The sequence below is a fragment of the Nicotiana attenuata genome, chromosome 2, assembly GCF_001879085.1.
Source record: "Nicotiana attenuata strain UT chromosome 2, NIATTr2, whole genome shotgun sequence".
NCBI classification, from domain to species: Eukaryota; Viridiplantae; Streptophyta; class Magnoliopsida; order Solanales; family Solanaceae; genus Nicotiana; species Nicotiana attenuata.
This window is the reverse complement of record NC_031990.1, coordinates 35,903,535-35,923,511: the sequence shown is the minus strand read 5'-3', so window position 1 is coordinate 35,923,511 and position 19,977 is coordinate 35,903,535.

Sequence of the window (19,977 nt, the reverse complement as noted above, 5' to 3'; positions counted from 1 at the left end):
TAGCTATTAATTGCCTTGAGTAGCCCAAACACTATTAAGCTAAATCAATTTCATCAAAGTAAATAAAGATATTCATTATCTAATTTAGATCCAAACTGCAGAAAATTGAAACACTATACAATTAACGAAATACAGGTTCCACCCGTTTGAAAGTTGAAGTTAGTACTAGCTGCTGTTGAATTCATACGTAGTGATTCTAACAGTGGGAGTACTCTAGACATTTGAATCAAGTGTTATAATGGCACAGAGCTCCTAAGTTCATTCAGATGTTTAAAACCAAAGCTTAAAACAGCAGAATCATGATGAGAGCTAACCTTGAACTTAACATCACTACTAGACTGAACCGATTCAATCAAAATCCAACAAAGCATGTTACTCATCTAAATTAAATCCATAATATGACAATCCAAACACCCAAGTACTCGACAGGAAGAATTTAACCAGGCTAGAACCAAAATGACAAACTAAAGTCCAAATACAACCCCAAGATGAATTGTACTGTCAATAGCATGAATAAATACAGTGAATCATGTAATGAAACATAATTTAAGGCAAAAAACAAGGATAGGTTCTAAATAACACAAGCTGCTACCCAGCAAAACTAATGTTTAAAATACCAACTTCGATTACATGCTTCAGATCTGAGCTTCACATATCAGTAAAGTCTAAGAGGCAGTAACAGTAGCTCAGCAAATCAACACAGCCACATTTAGCTTCCTTAAACCATTTTTAACACCCAGATAGTTCAAAAATCCTTTGAAGCTCTCAAACTATTGCTAACAATGAAATCAAAGACCAATTCCCAGCAATTTTCGACCCAAAAGATGCAGAATTTTTTTTTGTTTTTCAAGGTATGACTCTATGTATTTTCAGTGTTCTAGGTGCAGAAAAATAGTACTTGTAATCTTTCATCTGTTTCTATGTTTTGGACTTCTAATCTCTGCCAGAAAATGAATGAAGTGAGCCCTTTTATAGTCAGATTTTAGGGCAGCAACCTTAATTTTTATTCATTCAATACCCTCCCCACTCCAATTCCCTTTTGTTCATTTCCAACCCTGAATTTTAAACCTGTTTGCTGAACTGCCCAATTCCCACCTTTCTGGCAGCTTCATAGGCAGTTAGCCAAGATTCCTCCTATCCAATTCCCCTAACTACCCCTCAGAAGGCTTAATAATTACTTCAACCTACCATACATTTGAACTAATCCGTCCAAATGTCTTTGGGCTTCTGCACCAACGAACTTCAACAAGCCCTTTGGGCTTCTTGAACTAGCAAACCCAAGTTCAAGTCTAAGAAAACGAATCCACAAGAAAATCCAAACTAAACCAATTCTGAATCCTACTAACATCAGATCTTCTAACGAAGCAAAAATAAAAGAAAAGAAGAAAATTAACAAGTGCTAACAAAGAGATTAACTATGCTTCTTAACCTATTATGACCAAATTAATCGACTGAAAAACCTATGTTTTCTAAACCCAACTGAGATGAAGAGGAATAGAAGTATACCGGCTAGATCGATGGCTCAAAGGTGATGTCATCCAACGTGAAGAACCTCAACCCCATGGCGTGAACTGTAACATTGAGCACTAGCCGAAATTTCTTCAATGGCTTGTGCTCTTTGTCACAGTCCCCATCACGAGTCAAGAACGAAGAAGAAACAGAAATAATGGCCCATCGGAGATTGTTGACCAAACTCGGCCACCATGCACAAAACGAATCCTCAGCCAATTAGCTTTTCACTCGAAGCTGGTTGATTCACACATGTTCAACACCAAGAAGAGGCTAGATTGGGCAGAAATCAAAAGAAAAAGGGCAAAGAGGATTTTATTACTGTCTTAGATCTCTGATTTGGAGAGGATGAGTGATTTGGGGGAGAAAACAAGGGTGGATTTGGAATGGAGGGGCAACGACGGTTATATGGTCAAGATTTGAGGGGGTTTGGAGATCAACCGCCGCCGCTGGCGATTTCCGGTGGGCGGCGGACGATGGTGAGAGATGATGGTGAAAGAGAAGATAGAACAGGGGTCCTAGGTTATTTTTAGGATGTTTGGACACTTTTAAACGAAATGGGAAAAACCTTCAGGGCCGTTGGATGAGAGAACATCGAGGGGTCAGGATTAATTTCGACTTTTGAATTCAAAACGACGTAGTACTGCCCTCATACTACGTCGTATCAGGGGTCTCGCAGACTGAAGGCTTGGACCGGGCATGAGGGTGGGCTGGGCGAGAATGTTTGGGCCAATTCTAAACCTAGTCCAATCCCAAAACCAAATGAAACCCTTTCCAATTCTTTCTTTTTTTCTTTGTTTTCTCTTCCCTCTTTTTAATTAATTGAAATCCTAACTTAAATCTTAAATTAATCTAGTTTGAAAAATTAAGCTAATTATCTATTTATATTTACAAAAATTAATTACTCCTAAATTAAAGAGGAAATTACCAATTCAAAACTAAAAGGCTAAAAATGCAAAAGTAAACCAATTTTTGTGATTTTCATTTTTTAATAAAGAAACTAATTTACTAATTAACCTTAAAATGTAAAAATAAATCCTAAATGCAATGCATGGTATTTCTGACATTTTCATGATTTTTAACAGAAATAAACATGCACAGAAATGCAAACAATTAGCACAAATTCTCACAAAATCCTATAAAATTGCAAATAGTTGAAAAAAATTTATTTTCTTGAATTTTATAGGAGTAATTTATATAGGGCAAAAATCACGTGCTCACAATGGCGCCTATCATGAAACTAGGCCAGCCGACACTATCCCAAACCAAACCAATATTTAAAAATAAGGACACTTTAAGCTATTAATTAGATAAAATCCCATAACATGAGTCTAAATAACAAGTGCGGAAAACAACACAAGCCCGACATCGGGGTGTCACAAGTCACGAGCATCTACTAAGGTCTGTCTGAATACAACTAAGACTATCACAGTTTTGAAAATACTAAAATAGGCTAAGGAAGAAAAGAGGGAGAAGTGCAAGGCTGCGATCGCCATGCAGCTAGCTTGCCGACTCCGGATATCCGCGACGGATGAAGGATCAGCGCTCGCTATCACGACCCACAAATCCTGGATTGCACACAAGGTGCAGGGAGTAATGTGAGTACGCCAAATCAGTAAGTAATAAAAGTAAATAAAGACTGAGCAGTAAGAAAACACATAAATCCACATCATAGCACCACAGTAAGTACAGTATGTTTCCAAAGCAGTATAGAAATCAAATTATCTCGTTAAAATCCAATTTCTGTAAAAATCATTTGAAAAATGTCTTTCTAACAGTTTCAAGAGAGATTCAATGAAGTTTAGAGTAAGAATAATAAAAATCATAAATAGCCCCTCGGGCATGACATATATCATAAACCGCCCCTCGGGCATAATATCAATCAGAACCAGCCCCTCGGGCAACCTCGCAATCACTTGTAATCAGCCCCTCGGGCACAATATAAATCAAGAACAGCCCCTCGGGCAACATCATATCTCTCACTCTGGGTACCCGCGCTCACTGGAGGTGTACAGACTCCGGAGGGGCTCCTACAACCCAAGCGCTATCACAAGCCATCTCGTGGCATAATAAATCAGGCCCTCGGCCTCTCATATATCACAAAACAGTACAACATGCTGCGACGCGCAGCCCGATCCCATGATATCCTCACAACACAGGCCCTCGGCCTTACTCAGTCAGAAACCTCTCAAGCCACTCGGGCTAACAGTAAAACAGGGTGATCAGCCCAAAATATCATTTATAATATCAAAACGGAGTAAATAAGGCTGAGTTATGAAATCAGTAAAACATAACATGATTGAGTACATATATTAAATCAAAACAGTGAGGAATAGTAGTAAAAAGCCCCTAAGGGTCCAAACAGCTTGGCACGAGGCCCAAATACGGCATTCAGCCCAAAACATAGTAATACTTTCCAAAGCACAATAGTATCAAATAGTTTTTCAGTCAAATACGCAACTTAATAGTCGCTACGGGACGAACCAAGTCACAATTCCCAACGGTGCACGCCCTCACGCTCGTCATGTAGCGTGTGCGTTGTAAGCACGTGATTTTTGCCCTATATGAAATACTCCTACAAAATCCCAAGGAAATAGATTTTTCTTTTAATTATTTGCCATTTTAGGAATTTTTGTAGAATTTTCTTAATTATTTGCATTTTTCTATGCATGTTTTATTTTTATTTAAATCATAAAAATACAAAAATACTCTGCATTTGCATTTAGGATTTAGTTTATATTTTTAGGTTAATTAGTAAATTAGTTGTTGTATTGAAATGAAAAAATCACAAAAAAGAATGACTCACTTTGCATTTTAACCTTTTAATTTTTAATTTTATAATTCTTCTTTTAATTTAGGAGTTAATTAATTTTTATAAATACTATGACAAGTAATTAGCTTAATTTGGTAAATTAATTTAGTTCAAGAGTTAATTTAGGATTTAAATTAATTAAAGAAGAAAAGAAGAAATAAACAATTGAAAATTGAAATGATAAAGGAAAGAAAATAAGCAAGGCTTCTGATTTTGGGCCTTTTGCCACAACCCAAACGATTTTTCCCAAAAATCTGTTCAGATCCTGCCCAAACCAAGCCCCTAACCCGGTCCAGTCTTCATCTTAACAAAACAACACCGTTTTGAGTTCAAGGGCTTTAATTAAATCCCGGCCTTCCGTTCCATCTTATCTAACGACCAATATTACTTCCCCCATTTTTATTATAATTGTCCAAATGACCAGTTCAGATTAACCTAGTACTTTCCCCCACTTCACTTCATCTTCTTTATCTCAGACCTCTAACCCTAGCGTCGCCTGGAAGTTCTTCACCATCTCCGGCCGGCGGCGGCCTCCAAATCCTCTCAAAATTCAACCACACAACCACCACTCACCCCTGAGTCCCAATCTACCACCATATCTCCTCAAACCCTCACTAAATCTAACCAATTTTAGATCTAAAAGAAAAGCAGAAGAAAAAAGACAAATATTCTAAATCTTCGAGTTTCCAAGAATGATTAAGGCCGAAATTGGTATTATTCGTTTGTTCTCAACGAGAACACACGATTATTGCCAGTTTTGGCCCAAATCAAAAATGTCAGAGATCCTTTCAAGCTTTCTTCGTCTGCATTTTTTAGGTACCATCGTTCTTTTCTTATTTTTTTCCTGTCCTTTGTTCTATTTCCCGTCTTCGCCCCTTTCGGATTCCTTGCTTTTTCTTTATTATGTTATTTTTCTGTTTTGAATCATCGTTCTGTTTGCATGTTAAAATTAAAAGCATGTTAGTTTATGTTTGTTTTGATTTTTGTGTGGTTTGATCAATTCGTTCTTTCCATTTTTGTTTCGTTTCAGAAGAAATTCTGGTTTTTTACAACTCCATTAGCCTGCATCTTTGTGTTTTTTTTTATTTTGGCTTTTTTAAATTGGACTTGGGCTCTGTCAGCAGAAGCCCAAAGAGGGAGGGTCAATCCGAGTTTTGCAAGCCCAGGGGTTTGGTTTGTTTATTGGGTCAATTTGACCCATGTTTGGTCTTGAAGTAAATAATAGGGGGTTCAAGGGTATTTGGGGGAAATTAATTAAGAGAATCTTATTAAAACTGAATGGGAAAGTTCCAGGAAAGAGAGGCTTGGGTTAGTTTCAGTAATTGGTATTAAATTTGGGGTTTTAACTTGAAAGAATAAAAATTGGGAAGGGGTAATTGGTAAAAACTGAAACCTTTTCTGCTGCCCTAGAGGTTTTCTATAAAAAGGCATGTTTCTTCATTGCCAAGGCAGACTGAAAAAAGATTAGAAAGCTGAAAAAACTTAGAAACGGCTGAGCATTTTTAGACTCCAAAAATACTGAAAATTATTTGAAACTTGCTTGGTTTTGTTCTTGTGAGTTCACTAGTAGTAAGAATTTCATTGAAAACTCGAAAGAATTGTGTCAATCTGGGTTCAAAAATGGTGTAAAAACTGACTGTTGGTTGAGCTGTTTTGTTGCTGATATACTGCTGCTGTTCTCTTCCTAAATTCAAGCTCATTTTCTTTGTTATTTTGTTGCTGTAACCAGGTACTCACTATACTTCATTGACACTTGAAATGGAAGGATTTGAAGCTGTTTGATTAAGGTGAAAATCAATGACATAGTTGTTTATTAAATGCTGTTTCTATAACCATTTGATTATGTAATTAGTTTAATTTTCCTTCATGTGTATGTTTGCTCATTTCTGTCGCTAGCTTTGAATCTTGTAGGCTTGGATAAGTACTTTAATGTAGCTTGTTGGCCTGTAGAGTGACTGAAGTCCTGCTTGTATGTATGGACTGTTGGGATATTTGCAGTAGAAAGTTCAATCGAACTAAACATTTTTTTTCCAGATCTATTTAAGTCTGCTAAATCAGTGTGTTGTTTTAGGGATTCTTGTTTGAATCTGCTTAGTGATATATTGGATTTGATTGATAACCTTCAGCTGAACCCATGTCACCAAGTGTATGTGCATATGTTGAAATCATGTTAAGTGTTTGATTGAAAAATTGAATTTTATTATGTTTTTTTAACAGTGAAATCAATTATGTATGAGTTGTTATAATGTTTAAATGATAAACATTTCAGAATAGTATTAAGATTGGGCATCAGTTTTGTGATGAAAATATGTAAGGCGACTTGGGCTGCCATGAGGCAACGTGGCTGTTGGGCCTCGAATAGTGCCAGACATAGGCCCAAGTTGAACAGCCCAGTCTCAAGCTATGCCTTTCAGTTTGGGCGTGTTTGTTTCATTTCCCCTGCATAATTTTATTTAAAGAATTACCTGAATCTCAGATGTGATTGTGACTATTTTAATTCAAGCTCTTGCAACAGGCCTCATAGCTGGGCCACTATTTTTAGCCCATTTATGCCTAAACGCCCCTAATCAACTCCGCTCTCAGTCTGGGCTTCATGGGAGCCCAGCTTTCTTTTGGTATTTTGCTATGTAATCTTGCAAATGGCAATTGGGCCTGCTGCCAGCCTAGGCCTTTCAAATGACTGAACACTTGTTTTAATTTAATACCAGTCCTTTAATTATTAGGTTAGCTTGAACAATTTGCTTAAAATAAATTCAATTTCCCTTAGTCTTCTTTAATTAATTAGATTCCTTTAATTAATTTGAGGCGCGCCATTTAATTATATCCCCTATGGCCCTCGTAAGACTATAAATCATTTGAAGAAATAGACTTGAGGCGTGCCATGCCGAATAAAATCCCAAAACCCACGGCCCTCATTTAATTAATTTTAACTTCTTAAAATCGGGGTGTGCCATCATTTAAATTTTTCATGGCCCTCGCAAACTTTTTTATTAACTTGAACTTTCGTAGTTACTTTAGGCGCGTTCTTAAATTGATTTTCATTTAATGACTAATTTCGGGTGTGCATTTCATGTGACCCAAATTCAATTCCTAACAATGTTAAATATAACATGTCTCGAACCGTGGGTGCATTTCATGTGGCGTGGTTCAAGGCATGTTTTAAATAACGTTGAATCTTCCTAAAATAATTAAAAGCGGTTTAATAAGTTTAAAAATGCACAATAGGTTAAAACATGTAATAAATCGAATAATAGGCCAATTCTAATAGTTTAAGCGACCGTGCTAGAACGACGGAAATCGGGAATGCCTACCACCTTCTCCCGGGTTAACAGAATTCCTTACTTAGAATTTCTGGTTCGCAGACTTTAAAAAATAAAAGTCGAATTTCCTCGATTTGGGATTTTAAAATAAACCGGTGACTTGGGACACCAAATAAACTATTCCAAGTGGCGACTCTGAGTTGAATAAATAATCCCATTTCGAATAATATCACTTAAAGTGGAAAAACTCCCATATCCCCTTCGGGTGGGTAAAAAGGAGGTGTGACAGCTCTGGCGACTCTGCTGGGGATAAGAACCCAGAACTTCTGGTTCAGGGTTTAAGAATTCGAGCTTAGAATAATTGTTATAGTTGGGTTGTTTTATCTGATTTTTACATGTTGAGCCTAATGTGCTAAATGCCCTTTTACCGCTTTGATATTGTTTGGATTGTATATAAATTGCTGCGAAACCCTCTTCTCTCTGAGTCTTCTAAATCATTTGGGAAGTGTGCACTTCGTGTGACTTCTTTTCTGTTAGAGTCTTATCCCAATTTTAGAACAAGGTTCGGACAAGTTGCAAAGCCGGTGAAGCTTCTGTATTCCCGGTACGCTGCCCCCCTCGGCTCGAGCTGTCCGCTCGGGTAAGCCAGGTCTAGAACAATACATCCAGGTTCTTAAACCTAGTATAACAAAGCCTCATGCCGCATCCCTAGTAGAAACGCTTGTTTGCATCACGTGCATTTGACTTTGGAGACTCAACACACGGGTTGGGTCTGTCTAGGACAGGTGTACCCGAAATGAAAAGACCATCTTGATGCATTCTACTTGCTACTTGTGCATTTATTTGCTTCGGATTGCATGTTGACCGGCCTATGAATAATGGAGAAAAGTTAGGAAAGAGAAAAATCAATTTGAGGGCTGAGAGAGATAATTACCTGTTTTGAAAAAACCCGATGTCCAAAAGTACCGAAACTCTGCCGAAATTTTAAAAAAAAAAGGGGCAAAGAAAATTTTGTTTTTAAAAAATATTTGATATTGTTTTTATTATGTCAAAACTGCCCGAACTACGCGTGTCTGATTCTCACCGGATGTGAGATACGTAGGCAAACCTCATCGGTTCCGGCCCCAATTTTTAAAAATCCAAAAAATATTGTCCTTTACTTCCCTTTTTAGAAAAATCTTTCTTTGAGACCCCAATTTTCAAAAAAAAATCAGAAATATTTTCTTTTAGTTCCTTCATTAGAAATCTTTCCTTAGAAAATTCAAAAAAAAAAAATTTTAAACTCAAAAATAGTTTCCTTCTTTCTGAAGTCTTTTCATATGAAGAAAGAAATAAAAAGAAAAATCAAAAGAAATAAAAATCCAAAATACGGGTTTCCTTTATTTGGAAGTGTTTTTCTAAAAATAAAAAAAAACCAAAAAAAGGAGAATAAAAAAGGGAATTTGTTTTCTTCTTTAAAAGTATTTCTTTCGTAAATGTTAACAAAAAAAAAAATTTGAAAAATTGAAGTCCAAAAATATTTTTATGCTTTTCTTTAGAAGTACTTTTGTAAATAAATAAAAGCTCAGAAATTCAAAACATTTTCTTAAAGTCCCTCTTTCGAAAATTAAGAGCAACTTCCAAAATCCAAAATGAAAATTCAAAAAAAAAATTCTTTTTACTTTTGAAATTCCTAAAATTCAAATCAAAATAAAAGGAATTTTTAGAAGTCTTTCTTTAAAAAAAAAATCGAAATAAAAAATCCAAAAAAAAATATTTCTTTCTTCTTTTAAAGCATTTCTTTCGAATATTTCAAAAAAAAAAAATCAATTCAAAAATATGTTTTTCTTTTTTCTTAAAGCTTTCATGGTCTGAGTTTTATAAAAGTAAAAAAAAGAGAGTTAGTTTACTTACTCCATTCCCAATCTTCCCGAACTACGCAAGATCTGATTCATGCGGGGTCATGATACGCAGGCAATCCCCATCGGATTCGATCATAGCCATAGAATTAATTGAGTGAAGAATAAACTGAAAAAAAAAGCGAAAAAAAATTTAAGAGTGATTAAAGAGAGGCAGAAATGAAGAAAAGAAGTACAGAATGAAAAGGGCTAGTTAAGGCCGGGATGAAACATCCAACCGTTCAAACACACGGTAGAAGCATTTAACTGTTAGGTGCATTGCATCCCAACGTGCGATTTTCTGTATGTTAAATGTTTCAAAAACTAACAAGGTTGTTGGATGTGCAAACTAGCCAGGTTTTGGTAGTTGGTTTTGTTGGTAGTCTAGCCTCCCCTCCTTCACAAGATCCAAAGGCACAGATGGCCTCCGCAAGCAATCTACCAATCATAGGTCCTGAGGATAGCCCGACATCGGTTATTTTGCAGGTACATTCAGCAGCTGCTGAAGAGAATAAGATGTTGCGTCTCCGCATATGGGAAATGTGGGACGCGTGGTCTAATGGTAGGGAACCGCCAAGTGCAATCCCTGGGTTCCTTGAATTGATCCCCAGGTCAGGTTAGGTTACCAATGCCCCTGTGCCCAACCCGCTCATCCCATGCGGGCACCCTCCAATGCCCTCCAATGATCCTGGCATGCCTTCTGTGGTTCGCCCCCAAGCACTGGCTTCAAGGGCGCCGCCTCCAATGTTCATCTTTAAGGGTCCACAACTTCAACCAGAAATAACATATGTGACCCCGTACTCTTTCACTCAACCTCCGCAATACGATCTCTCGATGGATCAAGAAAAGGTTGTTAAAAATCCCGAGCAAGAGGAAATTGCTCGGAAGATGAAGAGCCTGGAACAAATCTTGAAAAATATGCAAGGTCTGAGTGGCCAAAAGAGTGTCTCATACTCTGACCTCTGTATGTTTCCCCATGTCCACACTCCAGTTGGTTTCAAGATGCCAAAATTTGAAAAGTACGATGGGCATGGAGACCCGGTCGCTCATCTGAAACGATACTGTAACCAGTTTAGGGGTGCTGATGGAAAAGAGGAGCTGCTAATGGCCTATTTTGGGGAAAGCCTCACCGGAATCGCGTCTGAGTGGTATGCGGATCAAGAAATTACCCATTGGCTCGTGTGGGACGATATGGCTCGAGATTTTGTCTGCCAGTTCCAATATAATGTGGACGTCACTCCCGACAGAAACTCCTTGTCCAATTTGAAAAAGAAAACCGCGGAAAGCTTCCGCGAATATGCTGTCGAATGGCGTGAGCAAGCTGCCAGGGTAAGGCCTCCAATGGACGAAACTAAAATGGTCACGGTCTTTCTGCAGGCCCAAGAGACTGACTACTTCCAGAACATGATGTGTGCTGTGGGTAAGCCGTTCGCTGAGGCTATCAAAATTGGGGAAATGGTTGAAAACGGTCTAAAAACGGGCCGAATCTTGAGTCATGCTGCTTTTAAAGCCATATCACCAGATGTTCAAAATGGTTCGGAGGGTTTGATGAACAGAAATGGGAGTGAGGAGGGAAACATGATGGTTTCAAGCTCGAGGGGGGCCCGCAGGTCATTCAGCCAGTCAAATGTGCCTCCTATGGTCCCACCATACTATTATCCCCTTCAAGATGATGCTTATGCCGTGGCACTGCCTCCCTATGCGATGATGAGCGCGCAATCTTACGCGCAGCCGCAACATTATACACAAAACCGAGCTCCACCTCCCAGAAATGCCCATCCTTACCAAGCTCCATATAATCCTCAACCAAATGATCCCCAATACAATCCTCGCTCAAGAGAGCCTTTCAGAAAGAATCAGTTCACCCCTATTGGTGAATCATATTCAAGCTTGTTCCAAAAGTTAATCAGGCTAGATCTATTGCAGCCAGTGGCCCCGAACCGGCCAAACCCCGAGTCCCCCTCGCACCGAGCTGATGCTAGATGTGAATACCACTCTGGAGCAGTGGGACACAGTACGGAGGACCGGTGGACCTCAAAAGGGCAGTTGAAGATTTGATTGAAGCTGAAAGAATCGTTTTTCGCGATGAAGAAGCTCCTGATGTGATGAACAATCTGTTGCCTGCCCACAACATCGGGCGAATAGTCGGAATGATTGGAATAGATGAGGAATTTGATTCGGCACTTAAGGCCATTGCAGCCATTGCCGAGACAGAAGAAAAGCTAAAAACTGATCGCCAAGCATGAAAGTTCCCCATCAGATGGGAGTCTTAGTAGCCAGTCTTGCTATCCTTTCTGCGTCCGGATGTTTTACCTTATTGTCTTACTTTCTGATGTAAACCCTTCTATCTTAAAAAAAAAAAATTGAAATTTTTTTTTAAAAATCAGAAATCAAAAATCAAATGAAATTAACATTTCATTGTCCAGGAATGTCTCTTTTCTTGTCATTTTTCTTTCTTATTTTTTTTAGTTCTGTTAAATGCAGATTTCAATAACATGACATGCTTGCGGACTTCATGCCCATATCCTGAAAGCTGTCAGACCTCGAAATAATGAATTATGTATTATATCGCAATGAAGATTAAAGTTTAAGGAAGTAAAACAAAGAGTTGAAACAATTGAAGGAAAATTGGCTCCGGGATTGGAAGAGTCCATACATTGAAACAAGAGTACTGCCAGAAGAGTGTGTTGTACTTGGGACACATCAAAGGAAATGTCCCTGAAATAACTGTCAATGCAAATGCAGTCAAAAGGTACTATGTTGGATCCTCTATATAGCTCTAATATTCTCCGGTTGGGATGACGAAGGCTTTCATTCTCGCTACCCAAACACTATCAACCCTTTGCAAACCCTTTGAGCCGGCTCCCATTCTTTGATCACCCTCTTTGGAACTTGAAAGCGTTATTGAAAAAAATTGATTGAAAGAAAAGAAAAGAAAGATACAAAGAGGAAAAAAGAGAAGAAAAAGAAAGATGCAAAGAAAAAAGGGGAAGAAAGACAAAGAAAATGAAAAAAAAACGAAAAGGAGAGGAAAAAAGGAAAGAGAAAAGAGAAAACAAAGCAAGACAAAAGAAAGACAAAAGAAAATAAAAAAAAACAACAAACAAAGATTCCCTGAACTACGTTCGACTTGATTCCGAAAGGATACGTAGGCAGCCTCTCTATAGGGTTCAGTTATACCAAAATAAAACCCAAACGTCCCCTAAAAGTGAAACTGGGGCAGAAGGTACAATGGTTCGGCGATGATCTCGCCTGAATGGTTCCAAAGTTGTAATTCAATACAAATTCTTTTTACCCCAAATCCTGTTCAAGTCCTTCCGATCAATCGGTAAGAGATGTTCGAAATTGGAGGATGCAGTTACTTGGATCCGAAACAGTCTAAATGAGAGAAATAAAATGAGAGAGTCTTATTGGTGAAAACCCACACGGGCACCGTGAGGCGACAGTAAGCAAAGAAATCAAAATGAGAGAGTCTTGTTAGTGAAAACCCACACGGGCACTATAAGGCGATGGTGAGAAGATAAATGAGAAAGGTCTGTTCGTGAAAACCCGCAAAGGGCACCCCTGATCGAAAAGAGGATCCTCACAGCCATCGGTACCGATAGAGTCCTGGCAAGGTTTCTCGATTTTGAGGCAAAAGTTGTGATGAATTTCTGAGAGTCGGACGGTTTACACAGATCAGGCATCCAGTCCAAAAGGCATGTCATGTTCATCGAAGTCCGCATGTACTCCAGAAAAGTCCTTTCCTTTCCCCGAAAGGGATACCTCTTGTTTAAATTCATTTATCCATTCCATTGTTTGTTTTTCCTTTGAATCCCTTTCGGTCTAACTCTATTCCAAAACTGAGACAAAGAAGGGATGGCAAGATTGATTTACAGGGTTCTCATTTGACATGAGTTAATGTGCAATAAGGCACCCAGCCTCGGCAAAGGCATCAAGTCAACTTCGACTGGCCATGTTGGCTGATGTTTTGAAATTGAAAACTCCTGAAAAAGAAAGGAATCAAAGTCAAAGGCCTATAAAGGCAAATGAAGTTGAAAAGGTTAAGTCCCACGGGGCTAACTGTCTCGGAAAAGGTTTGAAAAGCCAATGTACCTCAAATGCTCTGAAATTGAAGTTGGAAGAAAGAAGCCAGAAATGAAAGGCCTACGAAGACGAAACAAAAATGGGAAAGGTAAGTCCCACGCGACTAGACGTCGCAGCAAGTTTGTGGAGCCAAAAGTTCCCCGATGCACCGAAGAAGAAAAAAAAAGAAAAAAAAAGAAGAAGAAAATAAAAAACAAAAAGAGAAAAGAAAAGGAAGTCAGAAAGGAAAGGCCTATGAAGGCAAAATAAAGTTGAAAAGGTTGAGTTCCGCCGACCAACCGTCATGGCAAAGTCTGGACAAAAATCAGAGGTTCTCCAGGGCCCGAAATGAAATCGGTACTCAGGGAACAAGCAGTTGCAGTTGAGATATTCATCAAAAGAGTTGGGCCGAGATCAAGTGATCAAAAACAATCAAGGCCACAAAACCAACCACCGTTTCAAACTAACAATTGTTCTTTGTTCGAAAACCTGAAACAGGTGCAATTCAAAGCAACCACGTAAGAAGCAAGTGCAGCCAAAAGAAACTGCGCAAGGGCTAAAAATAGCTTTGCAGCAACAATCCAAAAAAGGGAAGTCTGTAACGACCCGACCGATCGTTTTGAGCCCTAGCGCGCCGTTCAGCAGTTCGAGGCCATGAGCAACTTCAATTCAGGTATTATGACTTGTACGCATGGTCAGAATTAAAATTCGGGAAGTTCGGAGTTGACTTGGAGAGGAAATTCTCATTTCGGAAGCTTTAAGTTAAGAGAATTGACTAGGATTGGATTTTTGAGTAAACGATACCGGAATCGGGATTCGAAGGTTCCAGCAGGTTCGTATGATGATTTCGGACTTGGGAGTATGCCCGGATCGGATTTTGGGTGACCCGGGAGCGTTTTGGCACCTATTGTGGAAGTTAGCATTTTGGAAGAAATTTCATAAGTTTGGGTTGAAGTGAATTGCAGTGTTATCGACGTCCGTTTGGGATTCCGAGTCTGGGAGTAGCTCCGCATGGTGATTCTGCAGTTGGGAGCGCGATCAGAAGTGAATTCGGATGTCCGGGGAGCATTTTGGAGCCATTTGGCTAGGGATAGAAATTTGAAGGTTTTTGAGAGGTTTGACCGGAGGTGGACTTTTTGATATCGAGGTCGGAATCCGATTCCGAAAGTTGGAGTAGGTCCGTAATGTCGAATATGACTTGTGCGCAAAATTTGAAGTCAATCGGACGTGATTTGTAGGTTTAAACATCGAAAGTAGAATTTTGAGACTCTAAAGTTCATAAAGTTTGGATTGGAGGTCGATTCGTGGTTTTAGCGTTGTTTGATATGATTTGAGGCCTCGAGTAAGTCCGTAATGTATTTTGGGACTGGTTGGTATGATTGGATGGGGTCCCGGGGGCCTCGCGTGAATTTCGGGTGGTTAACGGATCGAAAATGGGATTTTTGAAAGGGCTGAAGGCTGGTTGCTAATGTAACCGCACCTGCGAAATTTGGGCCGCAGGTGCGGAGCCGCAGATGCGGTTTTGGCCTGGAGTGAAGAGACCGCAGATGCGGTCATGGAGCCGGAGAAGAGGGACCGCACCTGCGGTGACGAGGCGCAGAAGCGGAAAAGGGGAGCCTGGAGGAAACCGCAGAAGCGGTAGGTTGGCTCGCACCTGCGGAACCGCAGAAGCGGTCAAGGGACCGCAGGTGCGGAAAGTGCTGGGGGCAGAGAGTGTTTTAAAAATAGGGATTTGGCCATTTTCTCTCATATTTTCTTGGCTTGGGCGATTCTTGGAGGGTTTTCAAGAGGGGATTTTCATCATCAACAATAAGGTAAGCTAATCCCATCCCTCTTGAGTTAAATATATCGAGTATATATAAATTTTAGCATGTAAATTGGTAGAAATTTGGGGGTTCGAGGAAAACCTAGAAAATTGATATTCTTTGAATTTGGCCACGATTTTGGGTATGAAATTGAGAGTAAATTATATATTTGAGTTCATGGAGTCATGGGTAAGTTTAATCTTCGAAAATTTTCGGAATCCGGGCACGTGGGCCCGAGGGCGTTTTTGTCAACTTTTCGATCGGGGTTAGGAATTGTTATAAATTGGATTAATATGAGTAGTTTATCGTATATTAATGAATTTGCGTAATCATTGGCTAGTTTTGGGAGTATTTAGCATCGATTCAAGTCTTCGGAAGGGCGTGGAATGCCGGTTATGGATCTTCGGAGCGAGGTGAGTCTCCTTTCTAACCTTGTAAGAGGGAATTGTCCCCATAGGTGAATTAATTGGTTATGTGCTCCTATTGTGGGGGCTACGTACGCACGAGGTGACGAGAGTCCGTGCGTAGCTACTATTATGTTATTGTCCGGGTAGTCTAGTACCCAAAAGCATGTTGTACTTGGAATACTTGTAATGTTATTGACAGTATGAATTGCTTAAATCCTATCGAATTGGTAAATGAATTTCTAAAAAGGATTAAACCTCATTTTCTTAGATCGTTAAAAGAGAATTTGGCTTTTATTTGGATAAATGTTCCCCCGATAAACTCTTAATTTGCTGTTTGAGCATGTATTTCTGTGTGTACCTGCGTCGCATGAATGATACGCGAGCAGAGTGATTGTTTATTTAAATTTGACCGCGTTGTATAGGGTGATTCCCGAGCGGGGTAATAGATGCATCTATGGTTCGTGACGCTCGACCCTCAGCAGTGCACATTTTACATTTATGTTGGATCGGGCCGTACGACCTCGGCATGAGTTGCGCATGCTTGTATTGCTTGCCTTGAGATTTATTGATATTGCTATCTACTCTCCCGACTTGAGATAGTTGTTAATTAATGGATTATGAATCCGGAGACTTTAAATAAAAAGGAACTTTCACCTGTTTAGGGACTCATTTGAACCTACTGTTGTTCTTATTAAATCCGTGAGTTATCGCATTAATAATACTATTACTGAACCTTTAGTAAGTGTCGAAGTTGCCATCTCGTCTCTACTTCTTCGAGATTAGGCGGGATACTTACTGAGTACACGTTGTTTTCGTATTCATACTACACTTGCTGTGCTTTTTTGTTGCACAGGCACACGTACTTCTAGTGGCCTACTGGGTGTAGCAGCATGGATGATACTGGGACTAGGTGAGCTGCAGTATTCGAGGCGACCCACAGCTAGTATAGTCTCTTTTAGTGTATTGTATTTACTTTCTGTCCAATTTGTATTCCGGACGGATGTTGTATTGTATTGTTTCTTAGAAAAAGCTCATGCACTTGTGACACCGGGTTATGGGGATGTCTATGGGTTTGTTCAGAAATTTAAAATTGTTAAATGTTTCAGCATTTATTCAGTGGAATATATTATGTATTGTTTAAACGTATTAAAGAAGTGATTTCAGAAATATTTAAAACGAGAAGTTACTAGTTATTTGTTGTTGGCTTGCTTGACAATGGAGTCCGGCGCCATCACGACCCTTAGTGGATTTTTGGTCGTGACAAAGTCAGCTCCAAATTCTTTTCAGCATTTACTCATTCCATGAAATACAAAAAAAAGGGAAGAAAAAAAAAGAGAGAGTAGAAAAAGAGATAAGAAGAAAAGTCAGAAAAAATGGTAGCCTAGGATCCCCGATCTTTATTTATGCTTTCAAATATAGGGTCTACATTCCCTAGTTGAGTTTATTTTTAGATATAGGGTCTCCACTCTTTAGTCGCCTTTTGCCAACATAGGGTCTCCACTCCCTAGTTGAGATTATTTTAGACATAGGGTCTCCACTCCCTAGTCTCCTTTTTCCAACATAGGGTCTCCACTCCCTAGTTGAGATTATTTTAGACATAGGGTCACCACTCCCTAGTTGAGTTTATTTTTAGACATAGGTTCTCCACTCCCTAGTTGAGATTATTTTAGACATAGGGTCTCCACTCCCTAGTCGCCTTTTGCCAACATAGGGTCTCCACTCCCTAGTTGAGATTATTTTAGACATAGGGTCTCCACTCCCTAGTCGCCTTTTGCCAACATAGGGTCTCCACTACCTAGTTGAGTTTATTTTTAGACATAGGGTCTCCACTCCCTAGTCGCCTTTTGCCAACACAGGGTCTCCACTCTCTAGTTGGGATAATTTTAGACATAGGGTCTCCACTCCCTAGTCGCCTTTTGCCAACATAGGGTCTCCACTCCCTAGTTGAGATTATTTTAGACATAGGATCTCCACTCCCTAGTCGCTTTTCCAACATAGGGTCTCCACTCCCTAGTTGACTTTTAGTATAGATATAGGGCTCCACTCCCCAATCCCTTTTTCCCAAGGATACACACTCCTGATTTTATTGCTTTCAATAAAGAAATAGTTTAGATTTTTGTTACAAATAACTCACGAAATTTTCCTAGCGAAAACTGGGGCAGAAAAATTTCGTTCGTTTGTTTGTTTTGGTGCCTGAATAGGTTTTTCACCATGAGGCACAAGGTTTGAGAAGACCAAAACAAGAAGTCTCAACCCAAATAAAAGAAAGAAGAAACAAGAAAAGAAGTTGAACTCAAGGTCCGGAAGCGGGGAAAAGATGCGGACTGCCCAAAATTTGATTGAAGTCACAAGCTTTCCAAGTCCCGCCTTGATCCGAAAAGCTGAAGAAAAATGAATTGGCGACCGCAGCTAACGAGCATCAAGATTCAGATCAGAGTTTGCAAGAAGAACCAGCCAAGACTTAAGATCAAGCTTTAGAAGGTTTATAGATAGGAATCTTGTAACTCGTAGTTGATAGGCTTAGCTAGTTTAGCTATTTATTTTCCATTTTGGTGTATAAGGAGTTCAGCAAGTAGTAGCAGTAACAACAACAGTGAAATCACAGCTTCCTGGTAGTCCCAACTACCAAAACTTCCAGAACTACACTGACCTGATTCCTTTATAGCCAAGGATATGTAGGCAACCTTTGAAGCAAGGTTCGGTCAGGCTTTTAAAAGATGCTTCTCATGGAGTTTCAAACGGGCAAAAATACTCGTAATTGCTCATTTTATATTTGCCCGAAAACCCTTCGTGTCTCCGAGCAAAGAGGGGCAACTGTGAGCATGTGATTTTTGCCCTATATGAAATACTCCTACAAAATCCCAAGGAAATAGATTTTTCTTTTAATTATTTTCCATTTTAGGAATTTTTGTAGAATTTTCTTAATTATTTGCATTTTTCTGTGCATGTTTAATTTTTATTTAAATCATGAAAATACAAAAATACTCTGCATTTGCATTTAGGATTTAGTTTACATTTTTAGGTTAATTAGTAAATTAGTTGTTGTATAGAAATGAAAAAATCACAAAAAAAAGATTCACTTTGCATTTTAACCTTTTAATTTTTAATTTTATAGTTCTTCTTTTAATATAGGAGTTAATTAATTTTTATAAATACTGTGAGAAGTAATTAGCTTAATTTGGTAAATTAATTTAGTTCAAGAGTTAATTTAGGATTTAAATTAATTAAAGAAGAAAAGAAGAAAAAAACAATTGAAAATTGAAAAGAAAAAGAAAAGAAAATAAGCAAGGCTTCTGATTTTGGGCCTTTTGCCACAGCCTAAACGATTTTGCCCAAAAACCCGTTCAGATCCGGCCCAAACCACGCCCCTAACCCGGTCCAGTCTTCAGCTTAACCAAACGACACTGTTTTGAGTTCAAGGGCTTTAATTAAATCCTGGCCTTCCGTTCCATCTTATCTAACGGCCAAGATTACTTCCCCCATTTTAATTATAATTGTCCAAACGACCAGTTCAGATTAACCTAGTACTTTCCCCCACTTCACTTCATCTTCTTCATCTCAGACCTCTAACCCTAGCGCCGCCTGGAAGTTCTTCACCATCTCTAGCCGGCGGCGGCCTCCAAATCCTCTCAAAATTCAACCACACAACCACCGCGCACCCCTGAGTCCCAATCTACCACCATATCTCCTCAAACTCCACTAAATATAACCAATTTTAGATCTAAAAGAAAAGCAGAAGAAAAAAGACAAATATTCTAAATCTTCGAGTTTTCAAGAATGATTAAGGCCGTAATTGGTATTATTCGTTTGTTCTCAACGAGAACACACGATTATTGCCAGTTTTGGCCCAAATCAAAAATGTCAGAGATCCTTTCAAGCTTTGTTCGTCTGCATTTTTTAGGTACCATCGTTCTTTTCTTATTTTTTTCCTGTCCTTGTTCTATTTCCCGTCTTCGTCCCTTTCGGATTCCTTGCTTTTTCTTTATTATGTGTTTTTTCTGTTTTGAATCATCGTTCTGTTTGCATGTTAAAATTAAAAGCATATTAGTTTACGTTTGTTTTGATTTTCATGTGGTTTGATCAATTCGTTCTTTTTATTTTTGTTTCGTTTCAGAAGAAATTCTGGTTTTTTACAAATCCATTAGCCTGCATCTTTGTGTTTTTTTTTGTTTTGGCTTTTTAAATTGGACTTGTGCTCTGTCAGCAGAAGCCCAAAGAGGGAGGGTCAATTCGGGTTTTGCA